This window comes from Ovis canadensis, chromosome 17 (assembly GCF_042477335.2).
Source record: "Ovis canadensis isolate MfBH-ARS-UI-01 breed Bighorn chromosome 17, ARS-UI_OviCan_v2, whole genome shotgun sequence".
NCBI classification, from domain to species: domain Eukaryota; kingdom Metazoa; phylum Chordata; class Mammalia; order Artiodactyla; family Bovidae; genus Ovis; species Ovis canadensis.
In genome coordinates, this window is record NC_091261.1 from 77,718,344 (window position 1) to 77,739,163 (window position 20,820).

The 20,820-nt window shown below is 52.3% G+C and overlaps 1 protein-coding gene across 3 annotated transcripts in view; it reads right to left on the reverse strand.

The window, feature by feature from the left end:
* MN1 (MN1 proto-oncogene, transcriptional regulator) overlaps positions 1-20,820 on the reverse strand; it is a 48,050-nt gene that overhangs the window by 17,495 nt on the left and 9,735 nt on the right. The window lies entirely within an intron of this gene.

A 20,820-nucleotide genomic window follows, 5' to 3' on the forward strand; every position in this document is an offset into this window, starting at 1 on the left:
GAGAGGGAGAGGAAGGAAGGAAGAGAGAAGAAGGGAAGGAAAGAATAAAAAATGATTCTCAGTCTCCTAAAGGCTGCCACCTGGCCTTTGGTCTTGGCCCATCCATTCTGTTCATTAGAAGGACTAATGCTGAAGTGGAAGCTCCAATACTCTGGGCACCTGATGCGAAGAGTTGACTCATTGGAAAAGACCCTGATGCTGGGAAAAACTGAGGGCAGGAGGAGAAGGGGGCGACAGAGGACGAGATGATTGGATGCCATCAAAGACTCAATGGACATGAGTTTGAGCAAACTCCAGGAGACAGTGAAGGACAGGAAAGCCTGGAGTGCTGCAGTCGGTGGGGTCGCAAAGAGTCAGACACAACTGAGCAACTGAACAACAACAACCCATTCTGTGTCTGGGAACACCTGCCTGTTTCCTGGGGTGCCACGGGATGAGAAGGAGGTGGCCTTCCTGTCATGGCCTGAGGGGGGCATCTGATCCAGGCCAGGCCTTGCCCACTGCAAAGTCTGAGCCCTGGGGAACCAGGAGCCCTGGAGAAGGCAAAGTGGAGCGGAAGGGAAGAGCATTTATCATCCTGCACAGAGCTCACCCACCTGAGCAAAGCTCGTGCAGAGGTGGTTTCCAGCTGCCTGGGGGCAGGTACTGTTGCTAAGCAACAGGCTTTTACCCGAGGACCTAGCCGAAGTTCACGGTATGCTTGGGGTATAACAAGTTGATGACCTTGGGGGCCTCTCTAGGAGTCTAGAAGCAGGCTGGCCTATATAGTAGCCACGATACGTGTGATGTTTTAAATTTAAATAGGACATAAACATCAATTCCTCATTCACAACTAACCACAGCCATCTGTACAGTACAGACACAGGAATCCCCAGGAGTCCCCCTCACTGCAGAAGGTTCTACTGGACACAGCGGGTCCGGAAGCATAATCTACCAAGTCTCTCCTGATCTGTACCAGTGGCCGCTAGCCACTGTACCATCTGTACCAGTGACTACTAGCTTTCTTACAAAAGGAAATTCCTATTGCCTCTCACATAGGAAGCTCCCATAGATGGAGGCAAATTCTGAGCCAGAAGGAGCCACAGGGGTCATCTTTTCCAGGATTATCAACCACCTGGGACTCACACCGAAACATATTTCCTCTTGAGCTCACAGCAGACATCGCTCGTCAGCCTTGGCACTCCGTCCTGTGGAAGCCGGACCCAGCCTCAGAGTCTTTCTCAACACAGTGCTCTAGGCAGCCAGAACCAATCCATCCAGAGCAGCGCTTGACACTGAATCAGTAAGTCTGACCCAGCCCAATCACAGACACGAAGGCACTGAGGCTCTGTGAAATAAAGTGACTTCCCTGAGGTCAGGCGATGGGTCAAGGTCACGTTAGGATTAGAACTCACATCTCCGGCTTCCTGTTCTCCCCACCACATCCCCACCCCCACCCCGTGAAAGCTCTGGATAGTCCAAGTTCAAAATCTTTAAAAGAAGAAGCCAGGAAATGCAGTGACCAAAGACTAAGGAGAGTGAGGTAATATTAGCAATAATAACAATAACAACGCCAGGTTATTGATCACCTGCTCCATGGCTGACCCCAAGCCTCACTTTTCACCAGGACCTTCCGTTATTCTCATGACAACCTGTAAGGAACACCATCACTCTTCCTGTTGTCCAGAACAATGAGCAGAAGGAGACTGGAAGACCTACGGGGACCCGCCCGAGGACTCATCATCACTAAGCGACAATCACACTCTGACGTTGGTAACTGGCATTCAGAGCGCCTAGTGCCTATCGTGTGCAGTCCCACAGTCCTCACTCCAACCCCAGACAAGCCCTGATCTCCTTTCACAAGACTCTCCCCCTAGTCCTCTCTGGCCAGCACAGCAGATGGATCCCACAATCCCCTGCCTTAATTCATGGAACGATCAAAATTGCCCCCATTTTACAGATGAGAAAAACTGAGGTTCAGAAAAAGGAGGTGTTCTGGGCCAAAGTCCCACAGTTGGGAAGTGGCATTGCTGGGACCTGAAGCCTGGGGAGAGAATACTAAACCTCCTCAGGTTCTGTTTCTGGAGGTCCACTGTTGGGATCTTCTGGGCAGATTACAGGACAGGATGGATGCAGGGCCACCTGCTGGAAAAATCAAGCCTGGTACTGCTTGCTGAAGCTGCTCAAACATAAAGTATGCAGAAGGGGCTGTGCGTGTCCAACTGCTCGGACCTCTGCAGGGCTCACTATCTCGGGAGAAATCACCACTTCGGGTTTAAGTCCTAGTGATGGGGACACTCAGGGGCAGTTCACATCTAGCCACCGACAAGCCAGTACCCAGACTAGCAAGCACCAATCCAGCCTGCTCTCACTCCCGTGCTTCACCACCTCCCGGTACAGAAATTGCCCAAGACTAATTTAAGTAATATTTAATTTTATCAGGGATAATTACCTGAAATTAACTCAGCTTCTACCTGGAAGCATTTTGTTACCATTGGCTTTCCCAGGGAGCTGGGGTGAACACCGAGCCCCACCTGCCACGAGCAACCAGGGGAGGAGAGAAGGCAGAGGGCACTGGGAATAGGCAGTGGGCACCACCAAGTCATCAAGCAGAGATAACAGCTAGCGCTAAAGTGAGCACCTGCTGTATGCTTGACTGAAACGCTCCTTGGATGATATCACTGAGTTCCCCACAATCCTGGAGGTGGGCATGTTAGACCACACCCTCCCCAGGGCCCCCATTTACAGAAGAGGCACGGGATCCCAAATGGAATAGGAGCAGACACCTATGAGCTGTCAGAGAGGGAGCTGGACTCTGGCTGAAGCCCTGCCCAGCCACCTCCTAGCCGTGTGATCTTGGACAAGCCAGCTTGGGCCTCAGTTTCCTCATCTGTCAAATGGGAATAAGGAGAGTAAACTGCCCCAGTGGTTTTGAAGAGTCCATAAGACAGTGCAGACAAGACACTTGGCACAAGTGGGCGTTTGGTGGGCGCTCCAAGGATGCTGCCGGCACGTTCACCGTCACCTTCATCTGCAGCACAGCTTCCAGGCTGGGCCTCCTGCCTCCACTGGCCCCCGTTTGAGGCTGGGTTGGGGGAGGATCAGGAGAAGAATTTGAAGAAGGAAGGCCTGGCTTTTTCGGCCTCCCCAAGGAGGCCTCACACACAGAACCTCTGAGCCAAGAAGTACAAATGGGCCCCCGAACAGACTGAGAAACCCAGGCCGCCCCTCCCCAGGCTCCAGCCCCCCAACCCAGCCCTCCAGGAGCCCCATTTAGGGGCACAGGCTCCCCCGGGGCACCAGGAAGAAAAAGGGGCCCCTCTCACACAGCTGCTACCCTCGCCAGCCTCCCCGAGGCCTGAGGGGGGTCCGGAGTGGCTCTGAAAGGCCGCCGGGCGCCGGGGGTTCATTCAGCTGTTTTCGGGTGGCTCCAATGAGTTCATTTTACCACGGCAGAATATTAAACAGCTCCTGGGGAAACAGATGCTGGGCTTTGGTTTCAGAGGGAGGGAGGAAGGGAGGCCACGGGCCGGCAAGGGGAGAATTCAAGTTCCGCTTCAGGTGGTTCCAAGGACGTTTTCAGGCTCAGCTCAGCCTGAGTCGTTGTCACAGTGACTGGGGCTTGGGGACCAAGTGCATGGCATCATGTGGGGCGGGGCGGGGGAGCAAACTAGCACCTTGAATGCCTCACTCAGGTTTCACAGCCACCCAAGGAAGCGGGAGCTCTACTATGCCCATTTCACAGACGAGAAAACTGAGGCACAGGGCAGCAGCATGATGCACTCAAGACCACGCAACACAAGAGGGCACCAAGACTGGAACTCAGGCCCCCAGACATCACTTTGGTCCTTTTAGCTATGTCAATATCACCCACTGCCCCCATGGTACCCGCCCGAGGGCAGATACTGAGCAAACGGACCCCTGGACAGACGTGGAGATGCTGGGTGCCATGCATCCCTTGTGCTCCGATTTCCTTCCACTTCCCATCATTTTAATAATAATTTCCCACATCTGAGCAGCTCTCTCAGAGGCTGTCAAACACATCTAGGAGGATCACTTCCTCCAAGCTTCATAGCAGCTTCCCCATTCCAGATGGGGAAACTGAGGACCAGCCAGAAGGGCGAAACACAAAGCTCCTGCCGAATTAAAGGCAACATGATGGAGCCCAGCCTCCTCTGCTCCCCCTGCAGTCTCAAGGTCCAGATTCATCCCACTGCCCATTGAGGAGGCTGGCATTCTCTACCCACCGCCGGAGCACAGAGAGGGGAGCAGGCTTGCCCAGAGCCACATAGCCTGGTTCAGAGGTCCACCCCCTGAGCCAGGCTGGGGCGGAGCTCCTCGGTCCCAGCTCTCGCTGGTCCCCAGCTCTCTGCAGAGGTGCTGGTCACAATACGAAGCTTCTTCCCTTTGAGACTTCATCGATGCCTACATTTTTTCCCCCTCTGTGATTAGGAATAAATAATAACGACAGTTCCCTGGAGAAGGGATTGGCAACCCACTCCAGTATTCTTGCCTGGAAAGTCCCCAGGACAGAGGAGCCTGGCGGGCTACAGTCCATGGGGTTGTAAAGAGTCGGACATGACTGAGCAACTAACACACAATGTGTATTGAAGCTTACCAGGTACGAATCACTGATCATAAAGCTTAATGTATATGAACCGGTGTAGCCCCCAGCTACACTGGACCCCCACAAGGTGGACACTGCCATCATCCTCACTTGAAAGATGAGGAACTGAGGCTTGGGGATCAACACTGTATGGTCTCCCAGTTGCCCTTGGGCAACTCCACGGGTGATGGAGGCCAGGTGGTCCCAAGGCATGAGCTCGGTACTGTTTTTCCTTTTTCCATGAATTGGCAGTGTCCCCGTGCTTAGGGCAGCCTGGCCCAGCGGGCAGAAAGATGAGTTAGGAGGTGGGAGCAGATCTGGCTACACCACCCGCCGGCCACATCCACAAGCAGGTCCTTCACCACTCTGCACCTCACCCTTCCTCATCTGTAAAATGGGTCAACAGAAGGAGCTGCTTCATAGTAGGGTGAGGGTGACTCAGAAATTGGCACAAGCTCAGCTCTCAAACTGATCCCCTGCCCTTTCCATGGCTGTAGAGTGGTTAAGGAGTCCAGACACCATCCTAGAGCCAGGACTTTTCTCTTACTGGACCCTAGAGATGGAGGGGGGGATTGGCAGGGCTGGCAGTCTCCAGTAAATCGGAATCAAAGGTTCAGAACAAGAAGCACTGAGCCTCCATCGTATCCCTACCTGCTATCACCAGGCCTCCTGGGCCTCGGGCTTCCCATCTGTGAAGTAGGAAGCCTTCTGGGACGCTGACCAGGTTGCTGTTCAGTCCCTCAGTCGTGTCCGCCTCTTTGCAACCCTACCGACTGCAGCACACCAGGCTTCCCTATCCTTCACCATCAACTGGAGCTTGCTCAAACTCACGTCCTTTGAGTTGACGATGCCACCCAACCATCTCATCCCGTCTCTTGCCCCCTTTTCCTCCTGCCTTCAAACTTTCCCAGCATCAGACTTTTCCATCAGAGTCACACTGATGGAGTCAGAGCGATGAACGTGACTAGACCTGCCCCACCAACCCCGTTTCCAAACAGGCACCATCTTGAGTCCAGTTTCCAGCACAACACAGGGGTTCATTACATGCTCCGGGGACCCCAGACCCAACTTGCATTCTTCCAAGGGCTGCTGATGGGACTCATCCTGCTCCCCTAGCCCACATCCTGTTCCCCGGCCCCCCACCAACACCATGGTGGGCAGGCGGCGGGGGGTAGTTTTCAGCATGCTAGGTGCCTGCATGCTCAGCCATATCCACCTTTTTGCGACCCCGCGGATGCTACCCCACTGGACAGGGTCCTCTGTCCATGGGATTTCCCAGCAAGAATAGTAGAGTGGGTTGCCATTTCCTCCTCCAGGGGAATCTTCCCAACCCAGGGATCAAACCCATGTCTCCTGCATTGCAGGCAGATTCTTTACTGCTGAGCCACTGAGGAAACCCCTGTTTTCAGCTCGAAACCCTAAAAAAGAAGTCCTGGTGACAAAACTCCTCTGACTCCAGTGAAAAGAGTAAGAAGAGGTGCCTGGAACCCGCAGGCAGGGGCTGGGCTCCAAAGGGTTAAGCTGAGCTCTGATTTCTCCGGATGGCAGAGACAGCCACAGGCTGCCCCCTGCTCCCCGCTGCCTGAAGCCTGACCCCTGACATTTCCACTCCCAGGCGCACTTGCATTTAAAAAAGGGAAGGAAAAAAATTTAACCATCCACACAGACAAACAGTTTGGGTAGAAATGTGGGGGGCGGGGGTGGGTGGGTATTGGGGTGTGGGCAAGGAAGGAGGCAGACTGCTGCAGACTTCCTTTAACAGAGTTCAGTTCACCAAAAAAAAAAAAAAAAAAAAAATTTTTTTTTAAAGAAAGACCTAGAAGGGAGGCAGAAGGGGGGAAACAGAAGAATGAAAAGGTGGCAGACAAGTTCTCCGGAATCACTGGGCACCACTACATTTTCTGATTAATTAACCCTGAAAGGGCCTCTCTCTCCCAGCCCTTCCTGGGGGAGGCTCTGGCTGGCGGAGCCCCTCTCTGGGGGGGATTCACTTAGAGGTCCCCGGGGCAGGGGGGTGGGTGCTCAATTCCCTCTTTCGGCCGCATTGCAGCTAAAGCCAAGGATGATAAGGAATTTATCAAATGAGATTTACACAGGGAAACCCTAATTAAGAGGTTGGTCTCCAGTTTAATTGCCTTCAAACCTAGGCAGGCGGGCCCAGGCAGATGGATTTTCAGTCTGACCTCATTAAAAAATAATAATAACCAAATAGAATACAGAGGAAAATCCGAAGTCTACAGTGTGGCTAGCAAGTAGAGGGGGGCAAGGGGTATGAAGGGCCGGGGTCGGCCTGACCCAGAATCCACTAGCTGGCGCCCCACCTCCTTCCAGCTCCTGGGCAGGCCTCAGACCCCGAGCCTGTGGTCCTTCTCTCTCCTCTCTGGAAGTCTGATGGTTTGGGCCCCCTCTCCCCAGCTCCTTGAAGGCTCTTCTCCCCTAACCCTTGCTCCCCTGGAAGCTGGCACACCGAATATAAATTGGAAGCATGCATTTCCGCCCCCACCAAACCCAGGCGCACGCCACACACCAGACAAAACGACTACAGGCCTGGTCATCTGGGGTTAAGAATGGTTTTTGTTTTTGGCAGGGAAGGCGGAGGAGCCCAAAGGAACTGGCCTGGACGACTGTTCCAGGCATGAAAGACAGAAGGAAGGATGGGGGCGGAGGGGAGAGGGAGACGGGCAGACACCTGGGGAACCACAGCCAGAGGCGGTTTCCTGTTCCCCAGGGGATGACATGCAAAGTTTTTAAAACACAAGGGGGGATGTGGACGTACCCCAACTCTGGGCAGATAGAACCTTGCTCTCTACATGTACCCTTTTCACCGCCCCACCCCCAGCTTTGTTTGATTAAACCATAAATTAATACATGAAGTGGAAAATCAGAAAAGATTTCTTTCCAAAAGCAAAATCTAGGGAAAAAAATCTCCAGCAAACGGGCTTGCTTGCTGTCACACGGATCAGGGAAGAAACACAAGCAAGACGCAGACTCCTAGAAGGTGTCCCTCTTTTTGCTCCAAGTAGTTGCCCCAGGCCAATGACAATGTAACAAGTCACAGCTAAGGGTGCTTCCTTCCAGCCAGGCACAGTTATTTAGTTTTGTTTTTTAACATTCCACTCAAGTATTTATTTAAAAAAAAATTTTTTTTGGCTACTCCACAGAGCTTTTGAAACCTTAGCTCCCCCACCAGGGATCGAACCTGCACTTCCAACAATGAAAGCAAACAGTCTAACTCTTGGACCACCAGGAAGTCCCCAGGCACAGTTTTGAAGGGCAACTCGCAGTTCGTTTCATAACCGCCCATGGAGAACACATTGCCTCCATCCATACACAGTGCGATTTATGTGCTTTACACATTATTAGCATCGCTGCTATGATTTTTTTTTTTCCAGAAAGTTCCCTAACGTTAGCAAGCAACTGATTTTCAAAACCCCACATAAACAGAGACGCTCAGATGTGGGTATGCGGGGCGGGGGTATTGAAAACTCTAAGGGGCTTCGGAAAAGGCACAGTTTTTGCCTCTGAGCTGTTTCTCATTGACTTGCCTTCCGAAACATCTAGCCGTCTGTCTGGGGAGTTTCTGCCAGCTGCCACCACGGCTACCATCCACAGCACCCAAGATCACCTCCAAAACTCTGCAGGTGGATTTTTCAGGGCCCACAGGGAAGAAGTGATGCTGTCTAGGGGCATCCCGCTGCCCACTTTTCTGTGGCTTGCCACTTCTTCCCCTTGTAGGTCCCCGACTCGTCCCGCTCAGAAGGTGGAAAGCACCGTATTTACGTCAGGGTTTTGTGACCACCGTGACGGGCCAGACACGGGGCTGAGAGCTTCCCTTATCCCCCCTGATCCTCACCAAGGCCCTTGTTTAACCCAAAACCAGATGAAGAGACTGAGGCCCAGGGCGTGAAGGGACGGACGGGGTGGGGGGGGGGGGAGGCGGGGGTCAGGCCACTACCGCCGCTGCCTCCTGTGCTGTCCTCGTTCCCAAGGCCTGGGGTGCAAACACCAACGGTCCGCGGTCAGGGCACTAACAGAGGAAGCTCCAGCCTCCTCTCCAGGGTCAGGAGAACCCTGATGTCTGTCCCAAGCCTTGGGTGAGACAGAGGCTGTGTCCTGGGCCCCTGGGCCTCGGGCAAGCACAGCCCATGGAAGAGAAGGGCTGGTGAGGACCAGTGTCTGGGCGGGAGTGGCAGGCGACTGAAGTTAGGACAAGGAATTTCGATGCCCAAGGCTCCCTCCCTTTCCCACTCAGCCCTGCAGAGATGAGGGCTGGGACTCCTGAGCCTGGAGCAGCCCCACCCACCTCCTCTGCAGGACACCACCATCACTCCTGCTAGGCGTCAGGAGTTTTGGGGTGGTACTGACCCCCAGCCCTAGGACCAGACAAGGATGCACCCCAACAGCTGACAAAGCCCCCTGCTTTCATTCATCCAATCTCTGGGCACCCACTGGCCATAGGCCAATGCCAAGTGCTGGGGAAAAACTGCCTCTTCATCTTCATTCTCCATTTACACAGCAGAGGCCCTGCTATTCTGGCCAGTGGGCACGCCCCAGATCCCCTCTCCTCACACTGGCCAGTGTCCTGTGAATTATTAATGTAAGTGTACCTTTTTTCTATATATTTACTGGGTAATTCCCTCTCTTAACAAGCACGATGCCTGTTTTACTCACAGCACCGATTCTGGCACGGTGTGGGACACAGGCCATACGCTCCCCACTCACAGGGCTCCTAGGAGATACCAGAATTGACCCACCTGACAGACAGGCAGACTGAGGCTCAGCAAGGGTGCCAAGCCTCACCCAAGTCACACGGAGCCACCTCCTGGCCCCCAAGCCTGGGGCTCTGCCTGCTGCCCCTTCATCCACAGGGGACAGATGGCGAAGGTCTGCACAGTCAATGGCACGACTGACAGTTGTCAGGAGGGGTGGTGCAAGGCTGGGAGCTGATTTTTGTTTGGGGTTCTCTTTTTCTGCTAATCTCTATTTTTACTTTTTTTTTTTAATTGAAGTATAGTTGGTTTATGGTATCGTTAGTTTCTGAAGCACAGCAAAGTGATTATTTCAAGCACCTGTCAGTGAGAAATCAGCTTCCTGGTTCATCCTTACGGGTTCTGAGCACAGACTCCCAAGTCAGATAGGCCCCGGTGTGAATCCACTCTCTGCCCCCCACTTCCCAGCTGGGTGACCTCAGGCAGGTCTCTTTCCCTCTCTGAGCCTCAGTTTTCTCAATGGTAAAACGGGGTTTGGTGTGATTGGCGCTCAGTGACCACGGCCTGTTACGACTCCTTTGCGACTCAGAGAGTCAGGGAGGAAAGCAAAAGAAAGGCTTCCGGAAGGTGGAAGCCAGGCCCGGGTCACCCGGAGGCTCAGTCCGGCTGGTCCTACGCCTTCCTGTCCCGTGACCTCTGAAGGGCCTGGAGAACAATGCCTGGGAGAAGAAGGAAACAGTCTCCCTGGGCTAGGATGTGAGCCATGCCCCGCCCAGATCGGGGAGAGGATAGTCACTCCCCTGACGGCCCCCCACCTGCGGCAGGCTGAGCGCTCCCTGGGGCCTGAGGGCCGTCTCCTGGGGGAGGGTGGGGACACCCCTGTCCTAACCTATGGCCCAGGTGCTACCACGCTACTGGAAAAGAGTTTCTGCCTCCTTGGAAGGGACCAGACGGGAAGAAAGAGAAGGGCAACAGACATTTCTCAGCTCCTCTAGACTCAGATGCGAGCAGCATTAATCACTCATCTACTGTGTGCCCTGAGCTTCCATCCTCTCGTGCCCAAGGCCCTTCCCTGGCCCCTCACTCCATCATTCTCAGAATCAAACCCATCCTCCTGACTTGAGTGTGATGACAGACCTCAGCGGTCAGGCCCCTCTTGCCTGGACAGGCCACACACACAGACACACACACACAGACACACACACAGACACACACACACAGACACACAGACACACACACACAGACACACACACAGAGACACACACACAGACACACACACACACACACACACACACACACACACGCCCTCCCTGTTCCTGGAACTTGCCTGCTCAGGCCTGCCTCGGGGCTCCTGCTCTCCCGCTGCCTGGAACACCCTTCCTGCAGAGCTGGCCCGGGCTGGCTCCGGGGTGTAGGAACCTATTGTTAAATACTCAGGAATTCTGCAAGCTGGCTGACAGCTGACATTACAGCTTGACGTGGGTCATGGTAGGAGTATTTACACCACGGGAATCAGCAAATGCTCTAAGCAGAACTTTTCCCTTCCTGGAGAGCAGGCTGTTAAACAGTTCCAGCACACCACGGGCTGAGTCCTTCTCATCACTCAGGGCCCGCCTTAACCATCACCAGCTCACAGAGGCCTCCCTAGTAGCCCCGTCTAGAACCTCTCATGCCCATTGCCTTCTGATGCTCTGCTCCTGGCCCTGCTCACTCTGTGACCTTCTTCTTATTTGTTGTTTGTCTGTTGGCCTGTCCTCTCCCTTAGGATGTAAACTCCTCTAGGGCAGGAGCTTCTGTCTATCCGCTTCCCCACTGAATCTAGGCGCCTAGCACAGCGTTGCCATGTGCTAAGCATTTGACACACGTTTTGTGAGTCAGTGCTGTGAGTTCAGACCTTACTACCATGTATCCAGTTTTGAAGCCCACCTCAATCCTTCAGTGTAGTTCAGGGGGTCTCAACCTCGGCATTTTGGGCATCTAGGGCTGGTTAATTCTCTGTCAGGGAGGAAATGGGGTGAGGAAGACGGTCCCTGAGTGTTGTAGGTTGTTGAGCAGCATCCTAAAGGAAATCAACCCTGAATATTCATCAGAAGGACTGACGCTGAAGCTGCAGCTCCAATACTTTAGCCATCTGAGGCAAAGAGCCAACTCATGGGAAAAGACCCTGATGCTGGGAAAGATTGAGAGCAGGAGGAGAAAGGGGCAGCAGAGGATGAGATGGCTGGATGGCAACACTGACTCGTGGACATGAGTTTGAGTAAACTCTGGGAGATGGTGGAGGACAGGGAAGCCTGGGGTGCTGCAGTCCATGGGGTCGCAAAGAGTCAGGCATGACTGAGCGACTGAACAGCAACTAGACTCTAGCCTTCAGATGCCAGGAGTGGCCTCCTTTCCTGGAGTTGTGACAAGTGGAGACTGGAAGGCATCCGGGAGGGAGGGGAGGGGTTCCATCACGCCAGGGTACGGACCACGGCCAGGGCCCCTCAGGGGACTGTGTCACTTGCCTCAGTTTGCCGCTGAGAACGCTGAGGCTGGGAGAGGGGCTGGGACATGGCACAGGGCCGCCGGGCGGAACAGAGGATGAGTCCCCTCCAGTAGATCCTAAAGTCCTTGCTTTCACAACCTTCCCCCCACTGCTGCTCATTGCCGCCACGGCCCAGGGCTCAGCGACCCTCTGAGAGAGGTCCAGGGATCCCACCTGTGTTACGCGTCCTGGAACCTATGATTCACTGGTCCAGGGTCACGCAGCGCACAAGAGGCAGCGCTGGGGTTCGAACCCGGGCCTGTGTGACAGCTAAGCCCTCCCACCCTCACCAGGGGGAAGGGGTTGCCCACTCACTCCCAGGCACGCTCGCTCTCTATTCAGCCCGAGCCTATCAGGTTCCCAGGGCCCCTCCTGAGGTGCCAGACGGCGGGGGGTGGGTGGGGAGGGGTCTAACTTCTTCACTGCCAGCACCCAGAATGTTTATGGCTGGCAGGCTCCTGGCAAGGTGTTCAGGGGCCAGGGGCCTGCTCATTTCACAAATTCCTTCCGCGAGGAGGCTGACCATTCTTCACACTCATCAGAAAGCTGTTCCTTCGGAGCCCAGGAGGGCTGTCAGGTGAAAATAAAATAGCGGAGCGTTGGCATCCCGACGCCAAGGACCTGGGCCTGAAACTGCAGCTGCCGGCACCAGGCTGGGGCCAGCCCACCGAGGGGTGCACGCAGTCTGACTGCCCCCCGGCAAGGACAGGGTCTGACAGCGAGGCCTGAGATGGCTGCTGCAGGAGCAGCGGGTTCCAGCCTTGCCCAGCCCTTGGCCACGTAACAGGTACTAAGATGTGCCTGGGTGCCAGGCCCCATGCTCAGGGCCCGACGTACAGCCTGGCAAGGCTGCCCTCCAGCCGGCATGACTCCATAGCCCACGACAAGTCACGTGGGCTCTCCGTGACTCATTTCCTCACCCCCTAAGACAGGACAAACACTAGCAGCTATACCATCCTGCACTGCGAGGGTCATACGACAGGACAATGGAAACCCCAGGCATGGAGGAGGGGGGCTGCATAAAAGCTGGGCCTGGTATAGTGTTTCCTCAGTGTTGGGCAGGCTTCTAAGCATCTACTCATGTGTGTGTTAACTCAGCGAATCCTCCCTGCCCCACAACGTACACACTGTTATCCTCTTTTCCTGATAAGGAGATGAAAGCATGGAGAGGTTAAGAGACCTGCCCAAGGGCACACAGCCAGGAAGTGGAGTTGCTTGGGTCTAAACCCAAGTGGTCTGGCTGTAGAGCCTGTGCTCTTGGCCACATTATTATAGAATCATAGTCTCATTTAGCTAAAATTGTCCTATTTAATCTTCACAATAGTTCCATGAGATAAGCACTATTTTTTTTTCCCCTTTTTTCAACTTTATGAGGAAATCAAGCTGGGAGCCCTGAAGAGGTGATGGTCACAAAGCTCAGAAGAGTCAAAGAGCCAGGCCTGAAATCTGGACCACCGATCTGGTAGGATCCAGAGCCACTGTGCTTTCTCCAAGGTCAAGAATTGTCTCCCATTACAACCTATACCTCCTACAGCTCCGAAAGAGGAAGGGGAACAGTGCTGCTAACAATATGGGTCACGGTGCTTCCTACAAAAGGTTTGGACATTGCAAACTTGGAGCCTGGTTTGCAGATCCTCAGCATCCAAGTACGGGGTCAAAAGGTAGTAAGGCAAGATGGAAGCCGAAGTGTAGCTTGTTGTGCAACTATGCTCTGTGACTTTGGCTGAGTTGCTTGCCCTCTCTGGGCCTTAGACCTCTCAGCTGGAAAATGCTGTGGAGAAGAGGCACAAAAAGAGAGAAGCTTTTCTCTCACTCTTTAATTTTACCTATGCTTTCACCTTTGTGGTGTGTCAATGGCGAAAATTACAAGCATGTTTTCCAGGATACCCATCTACCACGGCACTACAGCTTCAATCTCCGTCACGTCTGGACATCTGAGTTGCCAGCACAAGTCTACCCAATATCTCCACATACGCACACACTGGCAGGAAAAATTGGGTCAGCAGACAGTGGCCCATAGCAGCCAGCAAAATAAACTCTCAAAGACTTTCCACAACGATGCCGCCGCAAAGTTCTGCTGGAATGCACAAAGTAGGCCTTCTAAGAAGTTCTGAATTTCCACTCCTCCCAAAATGGCCACAGAGGCCCTGGCAGAAAGGCAGAAAGCTGACCCACAGAACCGCCCCTCACTAGGCACCCCGGAGCTAAAAGCATCCTTTTTCACAGCTGTCACTAAAAGGGGAGCAGGCAGTGGGCACCTAGGACTCCTAGGAAGTAATGAAAAAGTCAGGGATCAAGGGACACACCAAGAGGATGATGGGAAATTCCCTGGGGCAAGACAGGTTAAGCCTCCTACCCAGGGAAGGTAAGGGGGGCAGGGGCACCAAGCACAAAGAGTTCAAATCTCAAGACCAGTTTCTCTGTGGAAACCGTCCAAAACCTCCAAGCCCACCCCAGGAAGAAGAAAGAAAAAAAAATGTGGGTACACCCATCCCCTCTCCCTGTTCGCAGCCTTAACGTGGGCAGAGAAGAGAATTACCATTCCACCCTCTGCAGTACCTAACTTCAAAAATCTTGGGCACAGAGCAGAAAAAGAAGGGGCCAACCAAAAACTGGGACACCAGTTTTTGCAGGCTTAAAAACAGATCAATTTTACTCTAAAGTTTAAAATGAAACATGCTCCTGTTTGGGAAAAGAATTTCATTAGGAGGAAAATATAATATAAAAATACCCATTTAGAAAGAATGTGCTATTAATTCTTAGCACTCTATGCAGAAGGGAAAATTGCATTTTTATCTAAATGGTTTTTCTGCATAAGCCATTTACAATATTCTTTGCCTCTCTATAATAGGCCCTGCTACCATTAGTAGTCGGACGACCAGGCTGAGGGCTGAAATCGCCCTCAAACACATTTAATACATAACCCCTGAAAATCTATTCCAACAGGGACCTCAGCAAACAGGCCCAGCATTCCTTCTTTAAGGAAGAAATAAATATTGCTGAGGGGGGTTGGGAGTGGTGTGCTGATGGGGGAGGAAGGAACAAGATGGTTTAAGTTAAAAGCAAGCGCTCCGGGTCCCTTTAGCAGCGTTAAAATCGCAACTGATTCTGGCTGCATGATTGCAACCACTTGACTGCCTGTGTGTGTGTGCAGTTGTGTGTGCTGGTATCCACCCCCCACACACATACAAACACACATACACTCATGGGTTTCCATCAAACAAGCAAACAAGCAAGGGATGAAATTCAGGATATGAAAACAAACTATTTTTAAACACTAAAACAAACACACCAAGATAGCAATACTGTTATTTTCCCATTAAACTAAGTTTCTCTCAATTTGAAAAGTGAGAAAAATCTAAACAATACTTCCAAACAAACTGCATCGAGCTTGGGTGTTGTGGCCTCCACCGGCTTTAACAACGGAAAAATCGCCTCTGTAGAGAAGCAAAAACAGGCGGGGATGGGGCCAGGCGGTTTCACCCATGGCCTGCCACGTCCCACTCAGCAGGTCCCCCCTGGATGCCCAGTCGTCTCCAACTTCAGAAAGCAATACTTTTTGTTTTTTCCAAAAAAAGTTGTTTTTTTTTAAAAGTCTTCCAGCTCTTTCTCTCTTGGATTCCCAAAATAACTACTTACTTAATACCAAATGTCGGGGAGCTGAATTAATTCATTAAGGAAACGCAAGGGATGTGATGGACACCAAGCGTGGGGGCCCCCGTGATTTTGCTGCCATGAGCCAGAATGCTTTGAGCTGCTCTCTTCCGGCAAAACTCGGTCCATAAATTCCTCCTCTCAAACCAGGAGCCCAGAAATGTCATAATTATAGCTGATACAGGTAACAGGTGTGCCCCTCTGTCCCTCCCACCCCCCCACCACCCGCCTTCCAGACAAGCTGCTGGAAGATTTAGTGGTCTAGCCAGGGGTGTCGTAATTACCGGAAACGACTCTGGTTTTAAGGGTTAGATAAAGACCCTCTCCAAATTTAAGGCCAGACACCGATGTCCATTAGACTTTAACGGGCCCACATAAAAAAAAGAAATTGTATCCTCATCTCTCCGAATGCCTGCTTCCCTAGCGCCTCGAGTTCATTTCAGGCTGGCTCAGCGCCCAAAATACTCCTGTCCGGCCCTTGCTCTACAAATGCAAGGACTTGGTAGAAACTGATGTGCCAGGCATTAAGCAACTGGGGAGGGGGGCTCAGGAAACCCCTTTGCTCTATAATTGTTACCGCCAAAACCTCTCTTTTAAAAAATAATAATAAAAGTGGAATTTTAGCCTCTCATCTAGAAGCAGAGAGACAGGGAGGCTACAGGGCGGCCGAGGAGAAAGAGGTGTGGGTGGCTGGTACCCAGAGATGCCTGGCTGAAGAGCCTAGCACCATCAAGAATGACACATGCTCCCCTCTGAGACTCAGTGTTCAGAAAGGTCAAAGCTGTGGGCCGTTTTGCTCTGTTTTTCTTTTTCCCAGCTTTCGAGACTTACGCATGCTTTTTCTTCCTTCTTTGGAAGTCAAGCCAGGCGTTCCTCTAAAAGTTACACACACACACAGACTCCAGCACTACTGTCTGTCCAGGGGCAGCGTGGAAGGAGCCCCCAAAGAGGTTTACGATCCCTCACTCTCCTCCATGTCTGCACTCAGCTCCCAGTCAATTAAGAATTAATGCTCAGAAACTTTCCGGGGACTAAGACACCAGTAGGAAGCGGATGTTCTCTGGCCGTCTCCGAGGCGCTGGGAGGCTGAGTTTGCTGGCTTGGGCTTTTTCTCCCTCCTTCCAGACAAGTGATGCTTGGAGGGGCCTCACCCTCCCTTTCTGCCCTGGGAAGGTGGTGGGAACCTCGACTGGGGGCCTTTATTCCGTGACGGGCAAGCGGGCCCATTAGTGCATATACACACACTCTCACACACACACACACATACACACACACATGCTTCTAATCCCAGCAAAATGCTTCACACACACTGAGCACAAAATAAATGCTTATTAACTAAACTGACCCAAAATAGTGAAATGTACAAGTAAATTAATCATGCCTCTGCCGGAGGCCTAACAGGATTACAAATTCGGCAAAAATTGACCACACGGAGATCAATGAGCTTCTACTTAAAACTCAAAGGGGCCAAAACTTTGTAGGAGCTGCTTCTTGGAGAAAAAAAATAAATGTATTTTTTCATCTCTTATTAAGACTCCTAAGGCCTGTATGTGTGCATGTGGGTGTATGTGAATGTGCTTGTGTGTGTACTCGAGTCGGGGGTAGGGGGGGAACACGGCGGTATGGGCGTGCATGCCTGCACAACAAGCAGAAACCAGCAAAAGGCAACCAGAGCTTTATGCCCAGACAATTTAGAAATAGTCACGGCATAAAGATCGTGAAATTGCTCCGGTTTAAAAAAAAAAAAACAAAAAAAAACAAATTTTGGTCCACAGCCTCCCTTTCTTTTCCCTCAAATATCAAACAACCACTAAAAGTTACATCACAGGGGATGAAAGTGATCACTTTGTTTTTAGCCAATTAGGTCTCACTTGCTACAGAAGTTTTAAGGGCTGCTGATGGCTGGACCGTGGGTCCCCCCCCCACCAAACAGGGGGAAGACAAACCTCTACTGTGTCCAGCTCCTTTCCACACTAAGCTTATCTCAAGTCAGGGAAATCTTTCTCTTGCTGAATTTGTCACTTACTTGCATTTCCCTTTTCGCCTACCATTCAGAAAAAAAAGGGGGGAAAAACATACACACACACACACACACACACATATATATATATACATATTGTGTGTGGGGCACTGTGTGCTTTTTAAGATGGTGAAACCTGCCTGCGAGGTCTGTCACAGACAAGAATATCCCTAAAGAGGTTCAGTGCTGGAAGAGATGCATCAGTGGTCACTTTATGGGGTCTCCAGGGAAAAGGTCACTCCTTTTTCCCACCCCCATCATCCCCCCAGGAAAGACCTGGGGGCATCTGTGAAACTTGATGCTTTGAAACAGGCCCCCTGGGACCGGCTCCTCTGTAGGACAAGCTGGCCACAGCCACAATACAAGGGCTCAGCCTGTCCAGGGCCCGTCCCGGTCATCATCTCCACTCTTCCCCTGCCCTACGCGTCTAGCCTGGCCTCTGACTGCACAGAAAGGGGGTCTGATTGCCAACAGACCCACAATGTGGTCATCAGCCCCAAGCTGAGTCCCCTACATCTATTTCCCCCGTATAGCTGCGGTCATGTGGAAGCCCCAGGCCCAGCAGTGGGGAGCTGAACCAAGAACTTTCTGTCCTCTGTGAGGTCTGACACCAGCCTGCAAGCCATGCCCTCAACCCCCAGCCTCGACCAGGAGATGGTATTATAAATGCCTTCGACACTTATACATTATTTTCCATTCCTAAACCCTGTGTTGGTAAATAACATTTCAACTCTGAGGGGCACACTTCTCCCTTCTCCATCCATCCCTCAATCACTGTCCCCCACAAAGAAAATAAGCTACACCCCAGTCTGCACCCAGTGTTCCTAACTGCGGCTGGCATTTTCTTCCTCTGCCTTCCAGCTCGTAGGAAAGAACAGAGTGTCCACATCAGGACTCAGGCCCTTGAATTTCAAGGACTTCCCTAACAGCCCATGAGATCTGGGTAGAACCTGCTCTCTTCCCTGTGAATTCTCAACCAAGCCAGGCTTTCTCTGGAAGGCTGAGCTCTGGGGATTTCAAAGCAGCCTATGTTTTCTGCCGACTTCGCTGGCCCCTCTCTGATCGTAAGATGGTCCCTCAGAAGTATTTTATTCCTGGTGGTCGTTGCCAATCACTCGACAATGCTTGTGTTCCCAGATCCAAAAGCGCCTGAAAACACTGCTTCACGGTAACTTTAAAGGGTCCTATCTTTTTCACATCACACCCTGCCCTAGACTGGATGAACAGGGGGCCGGGTGTGTGTGTGTGTGTGTGTGTGTATCTGTGTGTGTGTGTGTACAAGTGCATGCACATGTGTGTGCATCCCCTCTCATTGCAGGAGCTCCCAAATACAACCAGGAACATTGTCACTGGGGCCCCCACCTCTGGGGCAGACAGATTTCTTTCCCCAGTCACGCACCACACGAAGTCACCTAGGCCAAAAAGGCCCAAGCTTGCCCAGCTCCAGTCAAAGCGTTGACCTGAGCTCTAAGAGCAAAGGGAACCTCCATGCCCAAACTCTCTTTAAATTATTATCAACAATGAGAAGGGAAAACTCATTTTAAATCCTCAGATCGCATCTCCGGGCCACTTAGGTCTCACAAGAGAGACAGGGCTTCTGGAGGAGGGAGGGGGAGGCCCGGAATGGTCTCAGGACCCAAGTTAGCCCACATCTCCTGCAAAGGCATGACAATGTTGCCCATTTCTGAGTCGCCGTGGACAGGGTTTTTGAGACATGCAGGATAAAAACAAGAGATGGTTCCCTCCAACTTTCCAAAGGCCATCCGAGTCAGTGGGCCCCAAAGATGCCTTCACAGAATGGTCTCTTTGGGTCCCTAATCCATCTTCCAACATACCTGACTCACCTAAACTGAACACTAGCACAGGTAAGTCAGACTGAGGCCCAGAAAACCAGAGATTCTCCCCCTAAGAATGGGAATCCCAGGGCCAATTGCCAAAGGGTCCAAGGTCTTCCAGAGACATCAAAGATGGGAAGAAGACAGAGCCTTGGGGTCACAGGGTCCATCCTACCAGCTACAGGGGAGGCGGGGTGGGCTGAGTCTGCTGGACCCCTGAGCTTTAATGATCAGAACATAAAACCCTGCTTTCCCTCTAGCGTGTAAGCTTGCGTGGGGATGTTTATTGGAGGTTTCCCCTCTTTGGGGAAAAGTCTATCCCATGTATGATGTTCCTTCTGGGATACTCAGAGAGCCAATTTGTTATCGTGAACGTGCTAAGGCCTCCAAACTGTTAAATTCAACTGCCGTTATGTTTAAAGGGCATTTGGGTCCTTACAGTGATATACATAAATCGTGAAAAGTTCCACGCACGACCGCCGTAAAGTACTCCCTCTGATCCCGTTTTGCAGGAAGTGGAGGTGATGAAACCCTGCCGACTTTCTCAGCCAAGAAGAAAAAACGAGAATGTGGGATGTTGGGACTATGATGGACCCCCCTCTCCGGGAGGAGGTACCCAGGATGGCAGTCCAAAGGGGACTTGTGGGACCAAAACCGAAAGCCATCGGGGCCCAGCAAAGAGCCCCTTGGATTTCTCGAGTCTGGGCAGCCTCTCCATAGCACCCCCCCCCCCGCCAACCCCTGTCCTTCCTGGACAAACACCATGTTGGGAGCAGACCCTCCTCTTGCTTCCCAAACCTCAGAGGCCGCTGATTAAAATGCAAGCCAGCAAACAAAGCAAGCCTCGGCGTCCTGCAATAATTACACCCCGTGAGAATGATGGCTTGCAAACGTCCCTTCTCTATGCAAGTATAAGAAACTGAATTCTGCTTTTCGATCCCGGTCACAAAGTGAAGTTAGGATTTCGGGGCCCCAGATGTGCACACCCCCGGGGTAGCTTCTGACCCACACCCTAAAGTCACCAATGGGCCCACGAGGCTATGTGAGGATGCCTGCTGTCGTGTCACTGGAAGATGGCAGAAAATGATCAAGGCTGCCGCAGCCCTGAACAACCCCATCCTGCAAAAAGTGATGGGCCAGGGTTCCGGAACCATCTCTCCCTTCCGGTCCGGTTTGTGAGTTGGGGGGACCGTTGGCTGAGCTGCTGTACACCAGGACACTGAAGGCAAAGCTGTGACTAATTCAAAAGCCCAGCGTCCTGTCCGCCAAGGCGTTGGTACCAAAAGATTACAATAAAGGAGAGGAATTTCCATAAATGAGAAGCAGCGTCCGCTTCCCACCACTGGGAGGGGGCGTGGGAGAGGGGGTGGTGGTGGTGGTGGGCCCTGATTCAAAAGATTCCTCTCCCCGGCTGGAGAGAGTTCAGTTAGCTGAACTCAGCCAGAGACACCTCCACGCGCAGAGCCCAGCGAGGGACGACGTGCGTCTGCTAC